General features: G+C 38.4%; 1 non-coding gene across 1 annotated transcript; it reads right to left on the reverse strand.

Annotated features, from left to right (window-relative positions):
* Nucleotides 1–5,356: 5,356 nt before the first annotated feature.
* LOC125996743 (U6 spliceosomal RNA) lies at nucleotides 5,357–5,460 on the reverse strand. The gene has a single exon (XR_007491424.1). It is a non-coding gene; the product is annotated as a U6 spliceosomal RNA (small nuclear RNA).
* Nucleotides 5,461–5,921: the final 461 nt, after the last annotated feature.

A 5,921-nucleotide genomic window follows, 5' to 3' on the forward strand; every position in this document is an offset into this window, starting at 1 on the left:
CTCTAAATATATATTTTCTCTTTCTTTTTTGCCTTTTTTCACACCTGTTGGTGTTCAGGGCTAATTTGTCTCTGTGTTCAGATATCACATCTAGTGCTCAGGGGTCATATGTGGTTCTGAAAATTGAGTCTGGGTCAACGATATGAAAGGCGAGCACCTTAATTGTTAATATTTACCAATAAGCACATATGATATTTACAGATATGTATATGTGATATTTACAAACATGTATAATATAGCATTTATTTTATTCTTTATATTCGGGCCACATTTAACCAACACTTAGCCCTGGCTTTAACTCAGGGATCACTTCTGTAGTGCTCAGGAACTATATACATTACTGGGGATTAAATTGAAGTTAGCCACTTGCAAGACAAGTACTTTAATGCTTATAATATTTCTCTAGTCCAAAGTATGAGCTTGAATTTAAAAAATGGTTTAATACTTAAAAGATATATGTATATTTGTTTTATATGTTTTCTATAAGAATGATACCTAAAGTTTATGTTATAAATGCCAAGAATTTACTATTTTCTGACTAAATGATACATTTTATTATATATATATATACACATATGTATTACACTTTCCCTATCTGCTCATTTGTATAAGGACACTTAGATAATTAATGTTAGCCATCATAAATAATTGCATTGAATTCATGTTTTTTTTAGTTACAATAAGTTTATTTTTACATTTAAACTTGAATTCTGGAACTTTACTTTTAGTGCATATAGAATAAAATAAAATAGATTTAAGCTATTTGTTTAAGAATATGGGAAACAAATAAAGTAAATAGAAAAATTCCCCAACTTCCTGCCTTGAGAAGCTCAGAAGCTGCATGCAATACTGGGAAAGAAAACCTAGATTGCATTTCACCATATTTTTAATATAATTTTTATTTTGAACACAGTGGCTTACATATTGTTGACAATAATATTTTAGATACATATTTACATAAAATCAGGGGGATTCCCATCACCGATTTGTCCTCCCTATACCTCCGTTTTCGTCCTACCTTCCAAATCCTCCTCCCTCACCCCCAGGGCTGCTAGAAAATGTGGTCCCCTCTGTACCTACTTTACTACTTAGTAGTCTTGCACCTGTTTGGTCTTGGTGCCTCCCTTATTTCTCCCTCTAACTGGGAGGCAGGACTAGATAGTTTTTGTGGTTTTGTTTGAAGAAGAGAAAAGTAATAAACTGGGGTAAAAGACTAATACGCCGAAAATGGGCGGGATCCTTCTAGGGGCTCTCATCATTGGTTTGAGAGACGAAGGAGAAAAATAAGGTGTAACACCCCAACAGTACAAAAAGAAGTGTCAAATATCCAGTGAGCATTCCAACAATAACAAAGATAAGCACCACAAAAATAGCCATGGTCTTGAGATAAAAAACATGGCAGGGCATATAAAGAAAGAAAAGAAAAGAAGGAAAAAACATAAATGTAAATGGAGACAACAACTTCAATAACCACACCAAAACAAGGAAATCGACATGAAGTAGATAGGTAAATAAAAATAAAAAATAATAATAAATGAGTATTTAAAAATAATATATATATAAAAATAAAAAAATATTTTGTGCATTTTTGCCTTTTTTTTTCCCTCCTGCAATGGTACAGTAAATATTGGGGTCATTCAAAAAGGAATTCACTTGGCCTAAGAGATATGGGGTTTCTCCACCCTTGGAGTATATTGTCATGGGGTTAACTATAGACTCCGTTCAGGTTCATTTACTCTCCCCTTGGTGCTTTCGTGGTGTTTGGAAGGTTTCTGCTCCTTCCAGGGTGATAAAATCAGACCTCTGTATCTAGAGATCTCAGTATCTGCACAGGTCCAGGAGTGGGATTTATGATGAAGTCTTTCTTTGTCGTTCTAGAAGTTCTGTTCCCTCAGTGTCATTTTAATCCATCTTCTGTGGTTGGTGGTCTTGGTTTTTGCACTGGTCCTAGGATGGAACCTAGGATAGCGTCTTTCATTGTGTTTCCAGAAGCCCCATTCTGTTGCAATTGTCTCAGCCAGACCTTTAGAACTGGGGATGATGGTTGTTGTGCAGATCGTAATTCAAACCCTAGACTGGGGCTTTTTTATTGGCCCCAAATATATATACAGTCCAGTCATGGTTCTAGTAGCCAGTCATCTGTAAATCGCGATCTTGGCTTTTGGACCAACCAAAGGGTGACAAGTCTTCTGATTTTGTCTTATCGTTAGCTGGTGAGGTAGGATAACCTGCTCTTAGGTCAAGTTGTTCCCATTTTCCTCGTTGTCAGGATCTCATGCTCCCACGTGGAGAGTGTGGAGGTGCCGGGGAAAGCACTCACCTGTGTGGTCTCTGCTCGGGCTTGGGGTCCCTAGGAGGGGCGCAGGTGCGGCGGCAAGAGCCTGTCTCTGGCTCCCACGTGGAGAGTGTGGAGGTGCCGGGGAAAGCACTCACCTGTGTGCTCTCCGCTCGGGCTTGGGGTCCCTATGGATTTTTACGATGTTCTTTTCCCTACTAGGAATTTTCCTATCACTCTGCACTCACGATACCTTTCTCTGATGGGAGCTTTGTGGGAGATTTCTATGATTAGAGTGGGAAACCAGGAAATATTCACTGGGTGGAGAAGCTCCAAAGCTGAGCAGAACACAGCAGAGTCTCCTCAGCCCCAACCAAGCTAATGCCCTCTCATAAGTTTTTGGATTAACTACCCTGAGTTGTTTATGGGTGGTTGGAATTTAGGCACCTCCTAATGGAATGTTTGCAAATTCCTCACCCTTCTCTGCCCTTTTACCTGTTGCAGGCCCTGAGCAAGCACCTGTCCCAGGCAGAGGTGATCATCCGCTTTGCATTCCAGACATCTATATATATTTTTTTTTGTTTTTGGGCCACACCCGTTTGATGCTCAGGGGTTACTCCTGGCTATGTGTTCAGAAATCGCCCCTGGCTTGGGGGGACCATGTGGGACGCCGGGGGAATCGAACCGCGGTCCTTCCTTGGCTAGCGCTTGCAAGGCAGACACCTTACCTCCAGCGCCACCTACCCGGCCCCCCAGACATCTATATTTTTAAAATGAAAAAAGAGAATTGAAAATCTGCAGTGGTCAAGGTACATGAGTTGTCAAGATAGTGTCACAGAAGAAAGAAATAGATATATACAAAGATGACAGTTCCTTCTCAAACATTTGGTCTGTATGATAATTGTTTGCAAGAAAACTGCCTTGATATAAGAATAATGACCAGAAATGATGAGAGCAAACAGAACTAGACTAGACTAAGTTTAAGAATAGTCTCTATTACTATAAGTTAGAATGAAAAACCTCTTAGTTCATGCATCATAAGAAAAGTTTCTAAAAGGCTTTCAACTCAGTGGTGGGGAAAATTTACACTAGACTAAATGATGCTCTAGTTCTAACAAGATGTAAAAGCAAGACCTCAAAGGATCATACTATTTCTAAGAAATTTATCTATCAAAAAATAAACGTCAACAGGGTAGGAGTGGCAGTGCAAGGGGTAAGGCCTTGCCAGCGCTAGCCTAGGACGAACCGTGGTTCGATCCTGCTGAGTTTCATATGGTCCCCAAAGCCAGGAACGATTTCTGAGATCATAGCCAGGAGTAACCACTGAGCGTCACCGGGTGTGGCCCCAAAACAAACAAACATAAAATAACAAAAACAAAAGTAAAACAAAAAGGAAAAACAACAGTAAATTTGTGACAATTCTGATCCATCACCCAAAACTAAGATTCTATGCCTGCCTTGGTTCCTCCTCCATATATATAGTGATCTATATTGTATAGTGATATATAGTACATATACAATATACATCAATTTATACTGTATACATAATTTTCTAAACTATATATAGTAATCTACATATAGTGGTCAAAACTATAGTGTTTACCTCAATTCCTTCAGTTCGGTATTACTAGTTTGGCCATGTGTCCAATGCATCAATGTTTTTCTTTAATTATTATTATGCTTCTGACCATCAAATAGGAATAAAAATTAAGTTTTCATCTTTCCAATTTAGCTAGAAAGAGAAATATTATTTTGATACACTTGAATTTATGTTGTCATTGTGTATATTTTTGTGCTTTATTTCTATGCTCTTTTTAATTTTCTTGTCTTTAATATATCATTTAAGGGGTCGTGAGAAATAGTAAGGGGTCAGGGTTCTTACTTTGCATCAGCTCAATTTGATCCCTATCACCTCATATGATCTTATGAGCACTTCTAGCAATGATCCCTAAGTGCTGAGCTAGGAGTAAAACCCAAGAATTCCTGAATGTGTCCCCCCACCAAAAAAATCTAAGCTTTTAAATGTGCCATTCATTATTTCTTAAATTTAACTGAGATTAATAGCTTGTTTTTTCTTTTTTTGTGACTAAATGAACAAAGACAGTTCAAAAGTTGGGGTGGGAGAGAATACAATGGGAAGGGTGCTCACAGCATATGGCTGACTGGATTTGATTCCTGGTACCCCATATGGTCATTTGAACCTGCCAAGAGTAATCCCTGAGCACAGGCACAGGGGTAAGCATGCAATATTGTCAAGTATATCCCCAAAACAAACCAAAATAAGCTGTCTGTTTGCTAAGTAATCCTCAGTTATTTAGAATTATGATTTAAAAACCTATATTAACCTCCAAAAATTAATATAGTATAGATTCTTGAGATTAATTTAGTATAGCAAGACAGTATTTTTTATTTTGTTCTATTAGCTCAAGATACCAAAATAAACATTAGAATCAGTGAAAAAAGCATTTAAAATTTGCCTCTAGTAAAAATTATTAGCTCCTTTTAATTGCATGTTGCTACTGTCTATATTAATGTTATTTTGTCACAAATATTGCAATATTGTCACCTTTTTTTTTTTTTTGGTTTTTGGGCCACACCCGGTAACGCTCAGGGGTTACTCCTGGCTATGCGCTCAGAAGTCGCTCCTGGCTTGGGGGACCATATGGGACGCCGGGGGATCGAACCGCGGTCCGTCTCCTAGGCTAGCGCAGGTAAGGCAGGCACCTTACCTCCAGTGCCACCGCCCGGCCCCTATTGTCACCTTTTTGATCCAGAAATCATTGAAGACAAATGATAATGCATTAAAAACGAACCAACATAAGGTTGTCAATGTTCTCTTGTCAATGATTATGAGATTACCTTTAGTTTAACAAGTTGAGCTAATTGTTTGCTTCTACAAGAAAAAATACCTAGAACTATGATTGTCCTCAGCCAAATAATTTTAGAAATAAAAATTTTAAACTAAGATTTGGACTTGAGTTTATTAATTTTAAAAGAGGTCTGAAGAAGCATATTTTCCTCTGGATTTGGATATGTTTGAATAACCTAAGTATTTAATTCTGACTTTACCTTTTTTTTTTTTTAAATATGGAACGCTTCACGAATTTGCGTGTCATCCTTGCGCAAGGATGCTAATCTTCTCTGTATCATTCCAATTTTAGTATATGTGCTGCCGAAGCGAGCACAACCTTTTTTTTTTTTTAAATATATATATTTTTGGGCCACACCCGGTAACGCTCAGGGGTTACTCCTGGCTATGCGCTCAGAAGTTGCTCCTGGCTTGGGGGACCATATGGGACACCGGGGGATCAAACCGCAGTCCATCCAAGGCTAGCGCAGGCAAGGCAGGCACCTTACCTTTAGCACCACCGCCCGGCCCCTTTTTAAAATATTTTTATTTAAACACCTTGATTACAAACATGATTGTGGTTGGGTTTCAGTCATGTAAAAAACCCTCCCCTTCACCAGTGCAACATTCAAATCACCAATGTCCCAAATATCCCTTCTCCCCACCCTACCCCTACCTGTACTCTAGACAGGATTTCTATTTCCCTCATTCATTTACATTGTTATGATGGTTCTCAATGTAGTTATTTCTCTAACTGCACTCATCGCTCTTTGTGGTGAGCTTCATGTAGTGAGCTGG

This window comes from Suncus etruscus, chromosome 18 (assembly GCF_024139225.1).
Source record: "Suncus etruscus isolate mSunEtr1 chromosome 18, mSunEtr1.pri.cur, whole genome shotgun sequence".
Classification (NCBI taxonomy): domain Eukaryota; kingdom Metazoa; phylum Chordata; class Mammalia; order Eulipotyphla; family Soricidae; genus Suncus; species Suncus etruscus.